Source organism: Bactrocera tryoni, unplaced genomic scaffold (genome assembly GCF_016617805.1).
Source record: "Bactrocera tryoni isolate S06 unplaced genomic scaffold, CSIRO_BtryS06_freeze2 scaffold_925, whole genome shotgun sequence".
Lineage (NCBI taxonomy): Eukaryota > Metazoa > Arthropoda > Insecta > Diptera > Tephritidae > Bactrocera > Bactrocera tryoni.
Window position 1 is genome coordinate 200,221 of NW_024396572.1, and position 24,059 is coordinate 224,279.

At 39.4% G+C, this 24,059-nt stretch overlaps 1 pseudogene; it reads left to right on the top strand.

The window, feature by feature from the left end:
* Positions 1-2,559: 2,559 nt before the first annotated feature.
* On the top strand, positions 2,560-2,745 carry LOC120782074 (annotated as a pseudogene).
* The last annotated feature ends 21,314 nt before the right edge of the window (positions 2,746-24,059 follow it).

The following is a 24,059-nucleotide window of genomic DNA, read 5'->3' on the forward strand; positions in this document are numbered from 1 at the left end:
TAAAATTAGCATAACAAATATACTAAGTAATTCTAAACTTAAGGTAATGCAGAATAACGAAACGATATACTTCATAATACAGTATCCCATAGTAAATTATTTTTATCAGAAATTTCTTATTGAACCTGTAATTCGAAAAGACAAGATACTACAAATAGATTACAGAACCGTTGGAAAGAGAGGAGGACACTTTAAATTATTAAAAAATTTTAATAATAAAACAGTCATTAATTTTTGTCAAATAGAAGATAAACCGAATTGTTTATTAGATCTGCTCAACAAAAACACAGCGCATTGTAACATTAGTTATGCTAAAAACTATAAAAAATCGACAATGTAAGAGAGGGCATAATAATATTAAATAATGATAAATTTATAATACAAGATGGATTTAATGAAAAAATAACTATAAATGGAACACATTTAGTAATATTTGAGGATAAAAGTAACAATCAACAAAACAATTTTCGAAAACAAGCAACACAGAGCTTATGACAACATAGGTCACCCCGGGTTACAGAAATTAAACATAGTAAAAGAGTTGGAAGAACTAACCTTGGAAAACATTGACCAAATTGATATTAAAAACATTAAAAGAATATCAATCATAAACCAAAAATAGAAACAAACTACAGTAGCATGAAGATAATTTTATGCGTTGCCACAATGATTCTATTCATCATACTAATTGCAAAATTTTGTAAACGTACAACGATTAACCTTAAAATGAGGAGGCAAACTCAACAAAGTAATGACCTAGTCATTGAAGAAATATTGAGGCAGGTCAATGCAAATGATACAAATAACAGCGAATAATCGCGGACGATTATACTTAAGAGAGGGAGGAGTTAACACATGACTCCCACGTCATGACTTCCTAACATGCGACATCAGTAGTTTTGGATGATTCCCTTCAACCTTGAAGTCATTATGCTCCCACACCAGTTGGCAGCGCTCGCAATCAGATGCTAGCTGCCAATAAACTAAACAAACAAAAGATCTTTTATTGCTGACCACAACATGTGAATATTTTGCAGTGTCAGTTTCTGTAATTCATAAAATTAGAATAAGGTATATGAACTAACACATAGGTAGATGTTAGTTTCGAATTTTTAAGTTCATGCCAAGAATGATAGAATATAAGATTACGACACTAGTTTACTGTTAGTTTTTTTCAGTTTAAGCTCGTGACAATTCTTGTAGAAACAAATACATTGTGCAACAATGTTCATTGACGTAACAGTTTTGCGTTGAGGAAGGAACAAGCATAGAAATGCCTTCAAATTGTAAACAGCAAAGTAAACACTTTTGGAAATTCCCAAAATAATATTAATTTATTCGTCTTTGCGGGGAAAATTACAGTGAGAATGTTTAGAATATTGTTGCGAGAAAAGATATAAGTAGTTTTTGGCACATCCACAATAAATAGAGTAGCAATAGAATCAAAAATGCCTTTTCACTCAACAATATTCAATCGCTTCACTAAAACTTTTCATTAAAATCAGAAAGAATTAAAAATATTTTGCGAATTTACAAAGTGTTTACTATTCTGTTTACAATTTGCAAGCCATTTAACAGTTTTCACTCTTGTTCTTCTCAACGCGGAACTATGACGTTTCGTAATGTGCGGTCGTCGTAATCTTATATTTTATCATTCTTGGGTTAAACCATAAAATTATATTCTGAATAAAGTCAGATTGGTCTTTAGCTTGCCAAACCATCCAGTTTCATTTTATTTCAAATGTATATTTTGAATAAGCAAACATAAAAACGCAACTGGTGCAAAATAACCAATTCAACTTATATAATATATTTGATTTTGGCGCAATTATTGACACTTGTCTCAATATGCAAAATTGGGCCAAAACGAAACAATGAAATACATAATTACTTTTGCATGTCAATATGGAAATGCCGACGGCAAAACGCAAGGGCATATTTTGCACATACATACATACAAGCGATTTCTTGGTTGAAAGCAAAAATTGAAGCATGAGAAATTGAAATGCCGAAGGCAAAACGAAATTGCTTACATTCGTACATTGCGTATGAATCATGAAAATATCATCATAATGTTTAGGTGAATCTTTCATATATTTAAAATGAGTTATTATAAAATAAGATCAAATTAGCATTAAATAATTTGAAAAATAATAAATCAAAAATAAAAGAGTTCTACATACATATTTCCATCCTATGGAAAATCAAAGAAATCATTTTATAAATACATATATTTCTGTCTCTTCATATTCTCGGTTAGAATATGTGAGAGAATTGTAAAAAATGAAAAAAAAATTGCGAGGCGGACTCCGACCTACAATGTTAACAAATGCGGTGAATTCCCTAATTTGAATCTATCAAATGTTCGCAGTCGAACCTGCACCTTCTCTATACTTTTAAGTTCTCTGGTCAGTCTTTATTTACTTTCTTTGCAAACCAGGTGTGCGCATATGTATGTTTGTATGCTTGTGCATTATTGAAGTTATACTTCTTTTTATTTCGTTTGTCTTTCTTTTCTGCAATTCTCAACTATTTTATGTGAGCTTTTGTTGAAATACCCTGGGTTGGTCCTTGAAAAATTCATTTAAATTTTTTTGAAATCGACCCGCGATGACGAAGTATTTTCGCTTTATCTGACAGCGTGAGGTTTACGAAGTTCATTTCTAATTTTGTCTTGTGGCATATTAGAAATGATGTTTCTTCAAAATCGTTCGTTTACAACGGATAAAACGACTTCTGAGTGGTGATTTTAATGAATAAATTCCTTTTGGTTGAAATGCTCTGCGTTGGCCGTTGAAAAGTTAAGACTATCACTTCTCAGGATCATTCATTCCTTTCATTTCTTCAAAGAAATTAATGACCCTTAGAAATATGCCTATTTGCATTATTTCGTTGTCATTTCCATATTCGTAGCAATAGAATTTCTATGGCATAAGTAAAGTAATGGCCGCCGATTGTCACCCCTTGCCGCTGTAGCAGCTTCGAATACAAACATGCGTAAATATGTATGTATGTATACGTATGATCGTGAATACATATCGACGCAGATTTTTGCGAGAAGTACCAGAAAGTTGTGCAATTTATGATTTTTAGCTTTTGCCATCGTCGCGAAAAGACGACTTGTTGGCAAAGGCATGCACGGGGAGACGTTACGGCCTCTATTTTTATGAATGAAGTGAGATCGCTTGTGGAATTTGCGTCTGCGTTCATGAATAAAATCGTTTTTGTTGTAAAATTTACTACACTTGTTCTTCGCCAATTTGGCTGCCATATTGACTTGTGAAGATTAAAGAAGTATAACTTCATCCGCGCGTAGGGACTCCACGCACCTTTTTTTTAGTATTTGGTTGACAAGCCTTTATTTTTATTAACAGCCTTCACTATTTGAGGCATACTATTCAAACAAATATTATCATTATTTTTAAATCTGGATCATTTAGGCACACATCCTTTATGTTATCTTTGAGTGGGGCTATTGTGGGACTTCTTCGGGAATATACCTTCGATTTAAGGAACGTGCAACAGTTTTCGGTGGAGTTTAGATAGGGTGAATTGCCCGCCTAAGGTAATATATTGATATCCAAGATGTGAAAGACATCAGTCGTTCGTCGGGAGGTGTGGCAAGGCACCTCAGTGTGCATATAAGTGTATTGGGCTGCTGGAGGGTTCAGTGTTGCCAAATATGGTACAAAACCATCTTGAAGTACATTGGTGTACTGCTCACTATTCATCGTTGCCTCAACAAATTAAATTGGTTCAGGACCTTCCACCGATATGCAGCTCTAAATCATTGCATTGGGGTACATTTTATCGTTTTTTAATGCAATTCTCCACATAACGTTCACATGGTCTACGTCACACAAATTGAAGGGTTTCTGTCACAGCTTCTAGCCGGCATTCGTCTCTAAAGTTAATCTTTGTTAAGGAAAAAATCATGTTAAATAGCAGGGTAACTTTGATGGGGGCCTTTCGGGGGACGTTGATAACTTTTTATGTTTATCTTGTCCTCCTTTGTGTATTTCTGAGCGAGTTTGACCCTTACTACTCCTTGATTTTTCATTCGCTTGATCAATTTTGATTTCTTTGCTGTACGGCGGTTTTTAGGTTTTTTTCTGAAAAGATGCGTTCAACTGTTCTTTGCAATATTTTTTCATGGGCAGCATTTGGCTTCTTTTAAATTTTTCTAGCTGGTTTGCAGCGCAATTATAGAGCGAACCTCATTACTTTACGTCGAATGCGCTCAGACATTTTCCTATTTTTGGCAGAATTTTGCCGCATGCTTGTGCGACCAACGGTGCAATATTTGAATGTGTGCTCAATTTTCGATACTCCAGTAACAGTAGCTGCTTTTTCAAAAAAAAAAGTTCCGCTAATTGTATTTTTTTTATGATTGACACCGAGTAATATGTAGTATACAGGCTACTTAATACTTAGGCAGTGGAAAAAATTCAAATTATTCGCCTAGCATGCTTCCCCAGTACGTTATTCGTAAATTTTTATATTTATTTACCATGTTTCTAATGGGGTACTGTACATACATTCATAATAACAAGTGTCGCACGCATCTTTCGCATGGCCGAAACTCACGCTTTGTCAAAGAGTCAATGTGTCGAAGCACTGACACGACGACAAAGCGTCACAACATTGTGTTGCTGGTAGAAAATCCGAGCTGTGCCGAAAGAAACTAGCAAACGATCGCCGATTGTCACCGCTTCCCTTGCTGCTCGAACAGCTTCGCCGACAAGCTAGCGTAAATATGTAAGCGTTAAACATTTAACGCAACCTTTTCCGAACTTGCATAAGAAGTTTAACTTCAATAAAACAAGCAACATTTTAGTGCCATTTTAGTCCAAGTGCATTAGTGATAGATTAATCTACGCTTAGATCCTTTAAAGAGTCGTCTTCTCTGAATCGATGATGATTAGAATGCCACTTTGTTAATTTAAACTTGCCTAATTTTAACAGTTGTGCTACCTCTTGCCTTATCTGTATCTGTCAGCATCACACATTAAGTCGGCTACGCAAAATGATGACTTCACAATTTTGCGCCAATTGACATCTTGACTATGTTCGCAGTGAGTACAAACCTATTGAATCGGAAACGAAGAAGAAGAACAAAAAGTTCGCATTGGTTTGTGGTATAAAATAACGCGGTTGTGGTGAATTGGCTAATCAACGTTCTGGTGCATTGAATCGTCGCAATGCCGTAGTGTATGACTCGCCCAAACAGGTCGGATCATCCTTGAAAGGCAGTTTGCCTTGTATAAATTACATTATCCAACGATGAATTATTCACGTGTGTACCTTTGTACGGCTGCCTCCTGTGTAGTAAATAGTTGAGCAGCTGTTGGTTGGCCTGGAGTTGAACCGCGGTTAAGTAAACTATGGTGTTGTCGTGCACAAACCTTGCACCTTTGTGATGATGAGCAATTGGCTACTTGATGTCCCATGATAAGCTATTCATGCAAAGTCCAATTTTCTTTGCATGATCAAAAAGTTGAGTGATGTTTAGCGACTTAAATCGTTCAGGAGGTTTTGACGTTTAGCAATTGGAAACGAGCGATGGCCAGATTGAAATCTTACCAAAAAATTATGTAAACGGAGGGATTTGTTGCATCGTTCAAGACCACTTAAAAAAAATGTAAAACAATGAAAATTAAATAAATTTGTGAAATTTAAAGGTGTTTGATGAAATGTTTTGTAATTTGAAGCATCATAGTATTATTTTCAATGGAAAATGATTAAAAACTTTTAATGATTGAGAGCTAACAACCTTAAATCCTATTATTGGGTATTGAAAGGACAAAAGTCAGTTGTTATAATATTCTTTAAAACGATTTAAATAGTTTCTCCATATAATAAATAACCACAATTTAGTAATTTTTATTCGTACTAAATGTTGGGTGTTTTAATTTAACTGCCCAAAAATTATTACTTTGTTCAATCTGGCCATAATGGAAAATGTTATAAAAAACGCTAATTTTGAAGCGCTCTCACACTGGAATAAGTTGGACATTCTTTTATTCCTGACAATTATTAACTGGGTCAAACCACGTCAAGTGGTCCTGAAAATTTCGAAAAGTTCATTAGAAGAGGGGCCAGAAGCATACCCCGTGGTATGAATATTTCGTCAAAATATTTTTTTTGTTAAAGTTATTGATGGTTGAAATTTAGAGCACGATAAAATTGTAAAATTATTTTTTCATGACCTACTGGAGAAAAATGTTCGTGCTATATTATAAATATTTTTTCTTGGTTTTCTTGATTAAATAATAATATTTTACACAATTTTTTGTTAAGCAATTAAAATTTTTCATGCGTTCTTCATGCTAAAAAAAAATTTAAAAGTGTGTTACACTTTTAAAACGTATGGCACAACCATCGTTCCGTAATGCGCTTATGCTTTTCTTGCAGCACAGACGCCGAGGGCTTATCAGCCCACAGCGAAACGATCGCTATGACATACGTTTTAGGAGAGGTATGGGGCCAAAAAATTCAATATCTTTGGAATGGTATAAATGAACACATTTTTTTTTGCAGATAATTAAAGCTGAATATTTTCCGCGTTGTGTCACATAGTTTTCAATTTTTTTAGCGTGAAGAACACATGGAGGGAGGATGGAGTCATGTGTAGAAGTACACGTTAATGTGGAAAGTTCTCTGATCGCCATTCACTTGGGAGTGGCCAGAAACGATTCTTTACATATGACTCAAGCAGCTCACGACTTCCGGTCTTTGAACAAGTATCCTCTGGGTAGCCTAAGAACATCCGTTTGAAAGCGACCATGGCAAAGGAAATAAGTACTACGAATTGAGGGCATGCACCTGGAATGTGCGGCCTCTTAATTCCGCTTAATAAACGCTGCCCAGCTGGTTGATGTCCTCGTGAAAATAAATGCTGACTCGAGTAGGACCTTGTGGCATTTACTACAGTGGCCATATAAAGGAGCGTAAGTTTGGTGTGGGATTCGTGGTGGGAGAGACTCCGTCGCCGAGTACTATCATTCACTCCGATTTAAATGAACGTCTATTCACAATCGGCATCAAGGCGAGGTTCTTACACATTACGCTGATTAGCGCCCACGCCCCGACGGAAGAGAAGGACGATGTGAGATGCTTTCTATGAGTGCTTGGAGCGCACTTATGAGAGCTGCCCCCACCACGATGTCAAAATCGTGTTTGGCGTCTTTAACACCAGAAGGGGCAAAGAAGGTATTTTTGGCACTACGGTCGATAAATTCAGCCTCCACGACGAAACATCCCCAAATGCGTTGAGGCTGATTGACTTCGCCGGGGCCCCAAATATGGTTATCTGTGGTACTAGATTCCAGAACAAGAAAATACATAAAACTACCTGGCTCTCTCCAGATCGAAAAGCCAACAACCAGATCGGTCATGTTGTGATAGACGGAAGACAAGTCCCCAGTGTTCTAGACGTGCATACGCTCCGAGGTCCTAACATCGACTCGGACCACTATCTTTTTGCAGCCAAGATTCGCACCCGCCTCTCTGCGCAGCAAAACGCGCACGTCAACAAACAAAAGAAGCTGCAATCACAACAGACAGCCAAACGATTTTCTACTCGACTTGCACTCTTACTCTCTGAGAGCACTCGTCAACAACTCGGTATAAGGGAACTGCGGGACGGTATTTCAAACTCCTTACGTACAGCTGCAACCGAAACCATTGGTTTTCGGAAAGTGCAAAAGAACAGCTGGTACGACGAGGAGTGCCGTGTCGCAGCGGAGAGAAAACAGGCTGCCTACCTCACAACGTTACGATCGACCACTACACGTGCGGGATGGGATTGATCCCGAGAGTTGAAGAGGGAAGCGAGCCGCATTTGCAGACGGAAAATAAAAGAGGCCAAAATGCGTGAGTACGAAGAGCTTGATAAGCTGGCCGACAGCGGTAATGCTCCGAAAAAATGCGGCGGCTTACACAAGGTTTCAAGACCGGAGCATAGTCTTCTAGAAACCCCAATGGTGATCTAGTCACCGATGCCCAGAGCATACTTAAATTATGGAGGGAACATTTCTCCAGCCTGCTGAATGGCAGTGAACGTACAACGCCAGAAGAAGGCGAACCCGATTCTCTAATCGATGACGATGGAGCAAACGTTCCATTGCCCGACCAGGAAGAAGTTCGAATAGCAATTACCCGCCTGAAGAACAACAAAGCGGCGGGGGCCGATGGATTGCCGGCCGAGCTATTCAAACACGGCGACGAAGAACTGATAAGGAGCACGCATCAGCTTCTTTGTAAAATATGGTCGGACGAAAGCATGCCCAACGCTTGGAATTTAAGTGTGCTATGCCCAATCCATAAAAAGGGAGACCCCACAATCTGCGCTAACTACTGCGGGATAAGCCTCCTCAACATCGCGTATCAGGTTATATAGAGTGTAGTGTGTGAAAGATTAAAGCCCACCGTCAACAAACTGATTGGACCTTATCAGTGTGGCTTTAGACCTGGCAAACAACCGATCAGATATTCACCATGCACAAAATCTTCGAAAAGACCCGTGAAAGGAGAATCGACACACACCACTTCTTCGCCGACTTCAAAGCTGCTTTCGACTGCACGAAAAGGAGCTGCCTTTATGCCGCGATGTCTGAATTTGGCTGCAGAACTGAATCGAGCAGGTACAATCTTTCTTCACCCGCCCCGTTAGTTCTGCTTTCTCCACACTGGACAAGGAAGCAAAGCAAATGGATCTGGTATTGAACGAGGGCAAGACGAAATATCTCCTGTCATCAAACAAACAGTCGTCGCACTTGCGACTTGGCTCTCACGTCACTGTTGACAGTCATAACTTTGAAGTTGTAGATAGTTTCGTATATTTGGGAACCAGCATAAACACCACCAACAATGTCAGCCTGGAAATCCAACGCAGGATAACTCTTGCCAACAGGTGCTACTTCGCACTGAGTAGGCAATTGAAAAGTAAAGTCCTCTCTCGACGAACAAAATGCAAACTCTATAAGTCGCTCATGATTCCCGTCCTGCTATATGGTGCAGAGGCTTGGACAATGACATCAACTGATGAGTCGACGTTGAGAGTTTTCGAAAGTTCTGCAATTGATTTATGGTCCTTTGCGCATTTGCCATGGCGAATATCGCATTCAATGGAACGATGAGCTGTACGAGATATACGACGCCATTGACATAGTTCAGAGAATTAAAAGACCGCAGCTACGCTGGCTAGGTCATGTTGTACGGATGGACGAAAACACTCCAGCTCTAAGAGTATTCGACGCAGTACCCGCCGGGGCAAGCAGAGGAAGAGGAAGACCTCCACTCCGTTGGAAGGAGCAGGTGGAGAAGGACCTAGCTCCGCTTGGAATATCCAATTGGCGCCACGTAGCGAAAAGAAGAAACGGCTGGCGCGCTGTTGTTGACTCGGCTGTAATCGCGTAAGCGATGTCTACGCTAATTAAGAAGAAGAAGAAGAAGAACACCTTAAAGATTTCAATTGTTTAACAAAAAATTATGTAAAATATTATAATTTAAACGAAAGAACCATGAAAATATATTTATAATATAGCACGAACATTTTTCTTTGACTTCACAAAATTTCATCGATTTATTTGCAGTAGTTTATGAGAAAATAATTTTACAATTTTATCGTGCTCTAAATTTCAACCATCAATAACTTTAACAAAAAAAAAGAATTTTGACGAAATATTTATACCACGGGGTATGCTTCTGCTAGGATCTCTGAATGAAACAGAATAATGTAAAAATCGATATTATAGATCAGGGGGCCTAAGGGCGAAAGTTTAAAACTGTATGTAGTTCCAATTTTGAAAGAATAAAACGGTTAAAGAACGGTCTCCGAATCAAGAATATATTGGGGAGTCGAAAAAGTCTTTACGTATTTCCAAATCAAACTTCAACTTATTTTTTGTATATGTATTTCTAATGGAATACTTTTATAATGGAATTTCATATACGAAAAGTATTCCATTATAATTCCATCTTCTAATATTTTTTTTTACGAAAGGTATGTGCATATTGGCGGACCTGACATTATCACGACAAATACCCTGAATAAGAAAAATAGAGGTAATTATAAATATAAGATTGTCAAATATCTCCCTTCCGCCTTTTCATCTTTTGAATTTCGCGGCTATGTATAAAGCGCTATACAGCTGGTATCTGGCAATACTATAAATCTTTGAAAGGTCTTGACTTAGCCTACAAAACGACGCTATGCATGATAAGTTTGGATATTGCGTTCAACAGATATAGACGTCCATGTTTGCACGACTACAGTTCACGAATGCCGAAATTCGCGCTATTTTAAAGTTTTCCTACGTTAAAGGCAAATCCGCTAGAGAAACGTTCCGTGAGATTAATGGTGTTTTGGGGGATGGTACTAAATCACTTTGAACTGCGGGGGAATGGTTTCGACGATTCAGAGCGGGGGAAAACGACACCATGGATAAGCCAGCCGAAGACCTGTGACGACGAATACCGATCAAATCATGGAAAACATCGAGTTAGACCGACATGCGGCATCTTGTGACATCGCCCAGAAGATGGGAGTTAGTCACTAAACCATTTTAAACCATCTTCAGAAGGCTGGATGCACAAAAAAGTTTGATGTTTGGGTGCCGCATGGTTTGACGCAAAAAAACCTTCTGGACCGAATCAACGCCTGCGATATGCTGCTGAAACGGAACTAACTCGACTCATCTTTGAAGGGGATGGTGACTGGCGACGAAAAATGGATCACATACAACAATATCAAGCGAAAGCAGTCGTGGTCGAAAGCCAGTGAATCGTCTGAAACAGTGGTCAAGCCGGGATTGACGGCCAGGAAGCTTTTGCTGTGTCTTTGGTGGTATTTGCACTGAATCATCTACTATGAGCTGTTCCCATACAACAAGACGTTTAACTCTCCCACCTACTGCGAAGAACTGTACCGCTTGAAACAAGCGATCGACCAGAAGCGTACAGAATTGACCAACAGGAAGGGTGTAGTGTTCAAACAGGACAACGCCAACCACAAACTTCGTTGATGACTCGTCAGAAACTACGAAAGCCTGGATGGGAGGTTTTATCGCATCCACCATATAGCCCGAACATTGCGCCAGAGACTTAATGGCTTCGTCAAAAAACAAAATTGTCGCTATTGGAGTGATGCTGGTGCTCGGGCAGGCAATCTCGGGCAGGCAATCTCTCTTTTCAACAAGACGAATACAAATAGACACAGGGCGGCTCTTTAATTTTGACAAATGGCTCAGTCAAATGGTCGCCAAGATTATTTGATGCGATGTGACCTCTAAATTATTTTCTCTGGGAACAGAATTCATTTTGACCAAATTTTATTTTTAATATGATATTAACATCCCATCGTTCTTTTTGCTAGACCCTATATACCATTCCTAAATGGTCAATCCATCCATGCAAGCCGTAAATTGAGATACGTTACTGCAACTTCGCCATTTCTTCCTTGGCAGCAAAAGCACATCGGCACTGTAGTGGATATAATCGAAACACAAACACGCCCACAAATTACAGTTAACGCCATAACTAAGCCGAAAATTGTGATACTAAACTGTATTTTGGAACAATGATTCGCTGAGTCTGAATTTGATATTTTTGCAAAACTAATACGGCTGTGTAAGGTGACGTTGAGCAACACCAAAAGCTCCGTCAGGATCGCGATAGACCTCTCCGAGCTGTTCAATACGAAACGAGGTTTCAGACAAAGCGACTCCCTATCGTGCGACTTCTTCAATCTGCTGCTGGAGAAAATAATTCGAGCTGTAGAACTAAATCGAGAAGGTACAATCTTCTAGAATAGTGTACAGTTGCTGGAGTACGCTGATGATATTGATATCATTGCTTTTAACAACTGCGCCGTTAATTCTGCTTTCTCCAGAATGGAGAAAGTAGCAAAGCAAATGGGTCTGGTGGTGAACGAGGGCAAGACGAAATATCTTTTGTCATCAAACAAATAGTCGTCGTGACTAGGCACCCACGTCACTGTTGACAGTCATAACTTCAAAGCTGAAGATAACTTCGTCTATCTTGGAACCAGCATCAACACCAACAAAAACGTCAGCTTCGAAATCCAACGCAGGACATCTCTTGCCAACAGGTGCTACTTCGGACTAAGTAGGCAACTGAAAGGTGAAGTCCTCCTTCGACGAACAAAAACATAAAAGACAGCGAAGACCCTCCAGCACTGAAAGTATTCGACGCAGTACCCGTCGGGGGAAGCAGAGGAAAAAGAAGACCTCCACTCCTTTGGAAGAACCAGGTGGAGAAGGACTTGGCTTCGCTTGGAATCTCCATTTGTTGTCACCTTGCGAAAAGAAGAAACGACTGGCGTGCTGTTGTTAACTCGGCTATAACCGCGTAAGCGGTTTCTACGCCAGTAAAGAAGAAGATTCGCTGCGGTTGAAATTTGTGATTATTATAAAGTGCGATAACTGAATAATTAAATATGTCAGAAGCATTAAATTTCACATCGTATATAGTGCGGAAGGGCGTTAGGTAATCCGGTATGAAAATTAGACAAAGAGCATTGCACCGCCCACTTTTAGGGGAAATCCTGTATCTCCGAATCTGCTTGAGCAATTTAAACCAAATGTGGTATGTAAGGTCACCGAACTATTATTATTATTCACAGAGAAATTTGCCGAAATGAGACAATGCCCGCGAATACTTTCCATATAACACAACTTTATATGTAAATTGATTCTTTAAGTATACAAATCAAACACCAATGAATATACTTGATGAACTTTGCATAAAGTAGTGTTAGTAATGTTAGGCCTAAAAATTTTCAAATTGGGCTGCAAGTTTTCAAGGACCCATACACCAAATATCTGAATGGAGCGCATTTGACCGATTTCCGAACATATCGGTTCATCTGTGAGTTCTAGAGTTGAAATTCGAAAAAAAAATGTTTTTTTGAAGGCCTGTTGTCAAAAAAGAGTAAAATCGGATGATGTACGTGTGGAATTACGGATCACGGTCAATCAGCAAGCGATCGTCACGATGTCACAGCACGACTTTTCAAACAACAGTTACGATGTTTGATTGACTTTATTTTGAAGCAACGTAAAAGTGGTGCTGTAAGATGCTGGATGTACTCTGTTGAGTAGCAAAAAAGGGGTTTGCCGCATGCACACATTCTTCTTTGAATGGTGGTTACATCAGATCAAATTGATGAAATCATTTCTGCGGAAATTCCTGATACAGAAAAAGATCCAGTATTATGCGAAGTGATGAAAACCAATATGGTTCATGAACCTTGTGTACCCCACCATCCCACTTCGGTTTGTATGTCTGATAATAAATGCACGAAACACTCTTCACGAGCTTTCCTTTCGGAAACGCCAACTGGAAATGAAGGATATCCACTATATCGGCGTCGCTCAGACGACAATGGCAGAACATTCAGCATTCAATTTAGAGGAGTGAATATCTTGACAACACATGGATCATATCGTATTCGCCACTGTTGTCTAATTCACATTCAAAACTCATGTCAATGTTGAATATTGGAATTTGGTGAAATTGATCAAATACGTTTGCAAATACGTCACCAAGAAAAGCAACATGGCGGTTATTGGCCTTCAACGAGATGAGATCAGCAAGTATCAAATGGGTCGATTCATGAACTGCAATATTGCGCTTTGTAGGATATTTACTTTTACAATTCATGAACGCTTTACGACTGTTGTGCGTCTCGCAGTTCCTTTGGAGAGTGGCCACAAAGTGTATTTCAACCCAGGGAGTACATTACAGCCTGTGGAAACACCTCTTCTTCTTTATTGGCTTATAGCTGAGTACACAACAGCGCGCCAGTCGTTTCTTCTTTTCGCTACGTGGCGCCATTTAGATATTCCAAGCGAAGCCAGGTCCTCCTCCACCTGGTCTTTCCAACGGAGTGGAGCCTTACTCTTCCTCTGCTTCCCCCGACGGGTACGGCGTCGAATACTCTTAGAGCTGGAGTGTTTTCGTCCAATCGGATAACATGAACTAGCTGAACTATGTCAATTTCGTCATATATCTCATACAGCTCATCGTTCCATCGAATGCGATATTCGCCGTGGCTAACGCGCACGCAGAACTTTTCTTTCCAAAACTCTCTACAACTTCGAAGTTATGACTGTTAACAGTGACGTGAGAGCCAAGTCGCTGGTGCGACGACTATTTTTTTGATGCCAGGAGATATTTCGTCTTGCCCTTGTTCACTACCAGACCCATTTGCTTTGCTTCCTTGTCCAGTTTGGAGAAAGCAGAACTAACGGCGCGGGTGTTGAGGCCGATGATATCAATATCATCGATATACGCCAGGAGTTGTACACTCTTATAAAAGATGGTACCTGTTCGATTAAGCTCTGCAGCTTGAACTATTTTCTCCAGCAGCGGGTTGAAGAAGTCGCACGATAGGAAGTCGCTATGTCTGAAACCTCGTTTGGTATCGAACGGCTCGGAGAGGTCCTTCCCGATCCTGACGGAGCTTTTGGTGTTGCTCAACGTCAGTTTACACAGCCGTATTAGTTTTGCGAGGATACCAAATTCAGACACGCTGCATAAAGGCAGCTCCTTTCCGTGCAGTCGAAAGCAGCTTTGAAATCGACGAATAGGTGCTGTGTGTCGATTCTCCTTTCACGGGTCTTTTCCAAGATTTGGCGTATGGTGAATATCTGGTCGGTTGTGGATTTGCCGGGTGTAAAGCCACACCCGCCGCTTTGTTGTTCTTTAGACGAATAATTTCTATTCGAACTTCTTCATGGTCAGGCAATGGTACGTTTGCTCCATCGTCAGCGATTGCAGATTCGGGTTCCCCTTCTCCTGGCGTTATGCATTAACTGCCATTCGGCAGGCTGGAGAAGTGTTCCCTCCATAATTTAAGTATGATCTGGGCATCGGTCACTAGATCACCATTGGTGTTTCTACAAGAGTATGCTTCGGTCTGCTTCGGTCTGGTTATGCATTACCCCTGTCGGCCAGCTTATCAAGCTCGTCATACTCACTCATTTCGGCCTCTTTCTTTTTCTGTCTGCAAATGCGTCTCGCTTCCCTCTTCAACTCTCGGTATCTATCCCATCCCGCACGTGTTGTGGTCGATCGTAATGTTGCGAGGTAGGCAGTCTGGTTTCTCTTCGTTGCGGCACGGAACTCCTCGTCGTACCAGCTTTTCTTTTGCGTTTTCCAGAAACTAATGGTTTCGGTTGCAGCTGTACGTAAGGAGTTTGAGATGTCGTCCCACAGTTCCCTTATACCGAGTTCTTTACGAGTGCTCTCAGAGAGCAGGAGTGCAGGTCGAGTAGAAAATCGTTCTGATGGCTGTTGTGATTGCAGGTTCTCGACGTCGAACCTTCCTGGTGTTTGTGCACGTGCGTTCTTTGCTGCACAGAGAAGTGTGCGAGTTTTGGCTGCAACAAGGTAATGGTCCGAGCCGATGTTAGGATCTCGGAGCGTTCGCAGTTTAAAACACTGGAGACATGTTTTCCATCGAGCGCTGATTTGTGCTTACCCTGGCGGTAAAGTCGCCAAGCACGATTTTGACGTCGTAACGGGGGCAGTTCTCATAGGTGCGCTCCAAGCGCTCATAGAACGTATGTTCAAATCCACGTCTTTTATGGGATACGAACAAAAATTATATTGCCGAAGACATTTTACATCGTATTCGATAAGAATTGGAAATTGGCAAATTCCGGTTGATACTTCCAGTGGCTTGATATCAATTCCACCTGCCTTTTGTCAATTTACTTCAAAGAAATATGAACTCAATACGAATATTTATGCCAAATTGGCCAAATTATCGTAACTATGATTGCTTGAGTGCACGCGCAATTTTAGGTGCCAAAAATACGAAGCCGTGAATTACCCCGTGGAATTTCTAAAATTTTTAAATAAAAATTTTGAGAAGCTTGGTATGCCGCCGCTTTATTTGCGTCTCAAAGTTGGATCTGTCATTATAATGTTTCTTCATTCGCCGCAATTTTGTAATGGAACTCTTCTGATTATACCGCAGCTATCAAATAAAAGGGACAGAGTGCTTGGTTCTACGAATTCCTTTGAGTTCCAAAGATCGAACGAATTCAGTTTCTAGTGAAAATTGCATTTGCGATGACAGTCACCAGGAACAAGGATAGTCGCTAGAAGCCAGTAATACGTGGAGTGTTCACGAGTTTGAAAATCATCTTCTATGTACATTTACGCACCGGAACAGAAACAAAAAAATGTTGGTTATCAAGCTGCGTTACATTGAAAAAAATTTAGAAAAATCGAAAATAAATGATTTTTAACACAACGTAAATTCAACTTTCTTTTCATTTCACGCAGGACAACGCCTGTATGATCAGATATGTAACCAAAGTATGTACGAAAACTCCATACATCCCCTTAACTTGCGGGAGTATAAAATGTTCGATTACTCCCTAACTTAGTCTGTCATTTCGAGTATATCTAGTGTCTAGATAAATTACTTTTATATCTGGGATCTAGCTAAATTACTTTTTAATTTTCGTCAACAACGGTAGGCTTAGAATATAACTAATAGCCTGCAACAACTGTTGCATCAGGAATTTCGTCAACATCTACATACTATTTGGTCGGTAGTGTGGCCTCATAATTGAGTCAGTTACGATTCAAACAATTAATTTGAACATTCAGAATTATACTATACTCTTAATTAAACAATTTGGTTGCAGTTCTACTCTACCATTCCCAATATCCCATTTGTATTATTTTTGAGATCAGTTTGCAATTGTTCGCATATAAGTATTTATGGTCAATTAAGAAAAGCGAAGATTGGTTGAGCTTTCGACAATCACCAGACAGTGGTATGACGGCACCACTGAAAGCTTCATCGTTGCCGTTTAAATATTGCAGTGTTTTGTGCAATGTTTTGAGAATATTTGTGAGCCATTATGCACTCATTTCACATTAGAACGGAACTTTTTATCAACACTGCAGCTGTTCCACCCTTTCATTTCAAGGGGGTAGTAAGGTTAATTCGAGCGAAAAAAACATATTTTCAATAATTTTTTTTAAAGATACCATTAATATTTATTTATTTGTATAATTATAGCATAATTATATGATATTTAAAGAATATTTTGTGAAAGTTTCATAAAGAAATATTAATTAGCCGTTGGCAGAGAATCTTCGCAGACCTTCCAAACAAAATTGATTCGCGGTGAACCGCATAACTCATGACTGGATCATTTGAAATTAAAAAACAAAATTGATTTGATTAGTTGATAAGTTTCCTCAGGTAACGCTGTCGAGTTTTTTTTAATGCTTTTTAAATTTTTCGGAACGCTCGGAACTCAAAATACTGATTTATCACCAAAAAAAAAGTCAGAAATTTTGTTGTTTAAAAATAAGTTAAAATTCATGTTCAGTAGATTTTGAGCTACAGAGTTCACCGGCTTCGAAAAAGTGAAGTGTGAGAAAAACACGTTTAAAGTTGCACAGCCGCTCACAATCAAATCGGAGGGCGGAGACTTACAAGTGTATATCTCCGTCAATTTTGCTTTAATTGCTCTCAAATTTTCACAGAATATTCTTAAGATATTGTACATTAATATAAAATAAAAAAAATAAAAATGCAAAAAAAAAAATACCTTACTACCCCCTTAATAGCTGCGTTTGATTTGTTATAAATGCCAGTACGTCTTTCGTACATAATCTAAGAAAGTAGCTATATATGTACGTATACTATGCTTGTGTGATTCAACTGGCAATGCGATTTTTGCTTTTGTGTTAAGAATGCCTTCCCATTTCCACATGATCCTAGAAAACCGTCTTGTTCAGTATAAACCATATCTGTATACGAATATTATTGTACTCTTGCAGTAGCTGTGTGTTGTTATACTCTCGCAACAATGTTGCTAAGGAGAGTATTATAGTTTTGTTCACATAACGGTTGTTTGTAAGTCCTAAAACTAAAAGAGTCAGATATAGGGTTATATATACCAAAGATCAGGGTGACGAGTAGAGTCGAAATCCGGATGTCTGTCTGTCCGTCCGTCCGTCCGTCTGTCCGTCCGTCCGCCCGTGCAAGCTGTAACTTGAGTAAAAATTGAGATATCAAGATGAAACTTGGTACACGTATTCCTTGGCTCCATAAGAAGTTCGAAGATGGGCAAAATCGGCCCACTGCCACGCCCACAAAATGGCGGAAACCGAAAACCTATAAAGTGTCATAACTAAACCATAAATAAAGGTATTAAAGTGAAATTTGGCACAAAGGATCGCATTGGGGAGGGGCATATTTTGACGTAATTTTTTTGGAAAAGTGGGCGTGGCTCCGCCCCTACTAAGTTTTTTGTACATATCTCGGAAACTACTATAGCTATGTTAACCAAATTCTATAGAGTCGTTTCCTTCAGGCATTTCCATATACAGTTCAAAAATGGAAGAAATCGGATAATAACCACGCCCACCTCCCATACAAAGGTTATGTTGAAAACCACTAAAAGTGCGTTAACCTACTAACAAAAAACGTCAGGAACACTAAATTTTACGGAAGAAATTGCAGAAGGAAGCTGCACCCAGGCATTTTTTAAAAATTGAAAATGGGCGTGGCCTCGCCCACTTATGGACCAAAACCCATATCTCAGGAACTACTAAACCGATTTCAATGAAATTCGGTATATAATATTTTCTTAACACCCTGACGACATTTACGAAATATGGGTGAAATCGGTTCACAACCACGCCTTCTTCCAATATAACGCTGTTTTGAATTCCATCTGATGCCTTTTCTGTATAATACGAGTGCATACATTAGAAACCAATGATGATAGCGGAATAAAACTTTACAAAAATACGGTATTTGAAAAATATGTAAATGACGTATAATGAAATCTCGATTATCACTTTATCATGCGAGAGTATAAAATGTTCGGTGACACCCGAACTTAGCCCTTCCTTACTTGTATTTATTTTTATTTTATGTGATGTAATAAAATATTAAAATAATTCTTACATTAATCTTGAACGCATGCTTATGATTTGAAATATAATTTCTGTATTTATGAATTGTATTGACTTTTAACATAAAGAGATAAAAGGTTTTCTATGTCCATCTCGTGGTTCTAAGATACCACCCTACCAATTTTCATCCAAATCGATTCAACCGTTCCCGAATTATAAGTTGATTGAGGATATAGTTTTGTGTAGAGAAATGTTTCACAATTTTAAATTTTAATGCAAATTTCATTTAGAGAAATTAATTTATTAAAATATATTTGTCATTAATTTTAAATTACATTCATAAAATCATATAGGGTGGCATGTACATATTTCAAATATTGGACTCGTATGCAGTTAGTGGTTTCTGCCTGTTATGGCTAATATTTTTCGAATGTGTGTCAATCTCGTGGTGCTATGGCGTCGACCGTTTTTATGACGGCATAAAAGATATGATCGGCTATTACCCCATGGTCTGGTGGAAATTTTGTTGGTGTGTTACAACTCCGCTCATTTGTCTGGTAAAATAAAAACAAAAAGTACTATGTTGCAATTGTTTTTAATCAAGTATTTTTAGGGAGTATTCTTTTTCAACATTGTGCAATGGAAACCAATCAAATATTTGGACTATAACTATCCTTGGTGGGCTCATGCGTTTGGATGGTTTACTGCCTTGTCATCGATGCTTTACATACCTGTTTACATGGTTTGGCTATGGAGGCGAACTCCCGGAAATACAGGCGAGGTAAGTTCAAAAGATCACATAAAAAATCAAATTAAACTTTCCTAATGATGGCAAGCTACTTTGTAAATAATATATTGAACCATGAACTATACATACTGCATATTTAGGCTAAAACAAATACATATACAAGTACATACAAGTATACACACTCGACAAAAAAGTTTGCGTACACCGTTTTTTTCGTTTGTTAAAGAATAACTGTTATATAATTAGTTTCAGTGAGCTAGTCTATTGCAAAATCTAATAGCGTTTAAAGCAAATAAATTTTGGCAACATAGTTATCTTTCAATGCGGAAAAGTCTGGGTGTAAGAAGTAAATTGAGAATTCCCCGCGAAAAAATCAGGTGTTAAAATATTTGAAAGTTAGAGTTTTGCTTGTTTTCATAAAATAAACAATTTGAAAAAATTTTTGTTCTATTGAGTTTGTTATTAAATATAGAATATGCAATGCACTTTTTGAAGACGGAACCGTGAAATCCGTCGAACTTTTCGAAAAACACATTCTAACATACATACTCTTATTTAAAAAATTAAAATGATAGTTGCTTCGGGCACGCTCAGTTTCTGACCATCGGTGTGTAGGATTTGAAGTAAAATTATTCAAACTGGAACTGAATAAAAAAAAAGAAATTTGAAGAGCCAAAGATCAGTCGTGGAAGAGCTTCTGCGGTAAGTTAGAAAAGACAATCGAGGTAGCTAAGCAGAGGAAACTACTATTGAAGCAACTGATTACCCTTAGACCCAAAAAATGTGGAGTATGAATTGGGTGCCGTGAGAAATCACTGGAAGAGCCTTTCAGCACGCATTTTCATGGGTATACGGACTTTACTAAGCTCTAACTTGGAGGCAAAAGCGTAGATTATGTCCAATACCATAACATGGACAAAATACTTTGGTCACTTAACAGTTTCGAACCATTTAAGCCATTTACCTACCTGCCACCAAACGGCATTGCGGTGGAAAGCTCGGCACATACCCTTAAGCTTTATCTGGAAGAGAATGTTTAAAGTCACACTAAAAGAGAGTAGATGGCGTAGAGACTTTCAACATCTACACAGACGGATAAAAAATGCTAGGTATTAGGCGACCGTTTAAGCAGCCGGAACGCTGCAGTATCTTCTTGTGTTTGCGGCCAGGAGGTCTGCTGAGATAGCAGAAAATGACGTAAAGAATATCAGTACATATAGCCAAGCGGCAAATAAAACAATAGCCTCACTTCGCATTAAGTCAGAGAATTTCTTTAGAAGCAGGCTGCCGGAAAATTCTGCATATATACTGGGTTCAAGGCCACAATCGCAGTCCCGGAAACGAAATAGTAGATGAGATTACCAAGAATGCCATTTACTTGAATACCGCCCCAGTTCAGGAAATACGCAAGACGTTAAGAACCATACACAAAGAAATTTTCGAAGGCTGACAGACGGATCAGGGTGAGATGGAATGCTTTAGCGTCTTGCAAGATCGCCAAGCTCATTTGGAGCGGAGCGAAAAGAAAACACGCAAGCTTTCCACTCATATGGTGTCAAGAAGATTGCAGAACGGTTGTTGGCCTAGTCACAGATCACAAATTACTGGCCTCACATACATACCGTATGGGGATTATTAACTATGATGCATGTAGAAAGTGAGAAATGACGACTTGAGGGAGACGTTGGAGCACGTCCGCTGCTTATATCCGCACATATTCAAAACTCGGCTTTCATTTATTAGCGCTATTCGGGCTCCAATGAAATGACGGGTTTCTACCTCCACTGTAAATTTTTTTCACATGAAAGTCCATTGTGTATGTCATCCACATATTTAAAAGTTGTTTTGCGGTTCTGCTGTTTTTATTTAGACAATAAGAGACCGAAATTACACCCGTTTTTGAAAACTGTATTACAATCGACATAATAACTATATTCATCGTTTAAGTATAAAGGGAAGGTACAAATAACCATGTAACTAATTACATAATGGTATTTTACTAAATTTCTCCCAAACACGAAATTTAATAAATTAGGTATGTAAGGGGAAGTATTCACCAAAGGGGAATATAAGGTATAAGAATAAACAGAAGTATATAGTGCTGTAGAGGAGCAATTACGAGCGACTACTGTTTTGTGGCGACTCCGGGAAGTAAAACACATTAAGGGAACATTCAAAAATTCTTTCACTTTGAGTGCATCATTATAACTCGGACCACTGCGTCGCGGAACCTACTCCTTCTTTTCTGTTCTTTCTTTCTTTCTGTTCTTCTTCTCGAACATACTACCAAGATGAATTCAGGTAGGACGGATTCACTGGGGGATAGGCACAGAGTGCTTTTCCAAGGATAAATCAAAGCTCCAGGGGAAGGTTTGAAGAGGAGTATTCTATCGGGAGCTCTTAATCAATTTTTGTTTTGGTCCTTCTTGTTTTACTTTAATGGCATAGACACCGCTAACATGGTTATAGCCGAGTTAACAACAGCGCTCCAATCGTTTCTTTTTTTAGCAATTTGCCGCCTATTCGGAATACCTTTCAGAGCTGGAGTCTTTTTATCTATACGGACGACTTGGCCTAGTCAGCGCAGCCGCTGTCTCTCACTGCAATATGTCAATGTCGTCGTATAACTCGTATAGCTTATCGTTCCATCGAATGCAATATTCGCCGTTGCCAATGTGCAAAGGACCACAATTTTTCCGCAGGACCTTTCTCTGTCATCGTCCATGCTTCTGCACCATAAAGCAGGACATAAGTGACTTATAGAGTTGACTTTATTGAGAAGACTTTACATCTCAGTTGCCTACTCAGCCCGAAGTAGCACCTGTTACCAAGAGTTACTCTGCGTTGAATTTCGACATGACATTGTTGTTGCTGTTAATGCTAGTTCCAAGATAGACGAAATTATCTATAACTTCGTAGTTATGACAGTGAACAGTGACGAGGGAGCCAAGTCGCGAGTGCAACGAGTGATTAACTGATGACAGGAGATTTCTCGCCTTGCGCTTGTTCACTAGCAAACCCATTGGCTTTGCTTCCTTATCCAGTCTGGAGAAATCAGAACTCACGGTGCGGATGTTGAAGCCAATGATACCAATATCATCAGCATAACACATGTTAGCAGCAGTAGACTCTTATGGTACCTTCTCTGTTTAGTTCTGCAGCTCGAATTATTTTCTTCCGAAGTAGGTTGAAGAAGTCACACGAAAAAGAGTCGGCTTGTCTGAAACCTAGTTTGGTATCGAACGGCTCGAAGAGGTCCTTCCTGATTAAGACATCGCGACATAAAGGCAGCTCTTTCTCGTGCTGTCAAAAGCAGCTTTGACGGGTCTTTTTCAAGATTTAGCACATGGTGAATATCTGGTCGGTTGTTGATTTTCCAGGGCTAAAGCCACTGTGATAAGATCCAATCAGTTTGTTGACGGTGGGCTTTAATCATTCACACAATACACTCTATTTAACCTGATACGCGATGTTGAGGAGACTTATCCCACGGTAGTTGGCGCAGATTGTGGGGTGTTCTTTTTTGTGGATTGGGCAGACCCTTAGGCATGCTTTCCCTTCAACCATATTCTAAAAAGAAGCTGATGCATGCTCCTTATCAGTTTTTCGCAGCCATGTTTGAATAGCTCGGCTGGTAATCCATCGGTCCCCGCCCCTTTACTGTTTTTCAAACGGGTAATTGCTATTCGAACCTCTTCTTAGTCGGGCAATGGAAGGTCTTCTCTATCGGCATCGATTGGGGAATAGGTTTCGCTTTCTCCTGGCGTTGTACTTTCACTGCCATTCAGCAGGCTGGAGAAGTATTCCCTCAATAATTTTAGTATGCTCTCGGAATCGGTTGCTAGATCACCTCTGGGGTTCTACAAGTCTTGAAACCTTCTGTTAGTCGTCGCATTTTTTCATAGAATTGTCGAGCAATAGCCCTGTCGGCCAGATTGTCAAGCTCTTCATACTCACGCATTTCGGCCTCATTTTTTTCCTGTCAGCAAATGCGTCTCCCTTCCCTTTTCGGCTCTATCTATCCCATCCCGCACGTGTCATGGTCGATCGTAACGTTGCGAGGTAGGCACTCTGTTTTCTCTCAGCTGCAACACGGCACTCCTCATCTTACCAACTATTTTTTTTGGCATTTTCCGTAAACCAATGGTCTCGTTAGCAGCTACGTACGTAAGGACCTTGAAATGCCGTCCGACTGTTATCTTATATCGAGTTGCTGATGAGTGCTCTAAGAGAGACCAGGGGTCCTAAATATAGCCTCTTCAGCTGACCTCTATCACTTGGCGGCTTCTCCTGGAAGTTCTGCTTTTAACTTATCCGAATTTAGCAGCTGCAACTGTACTTTTATCAACAGGTAGCAGGTCGCTCTCCGCCTAGCTTGCCTTTTCTTGGT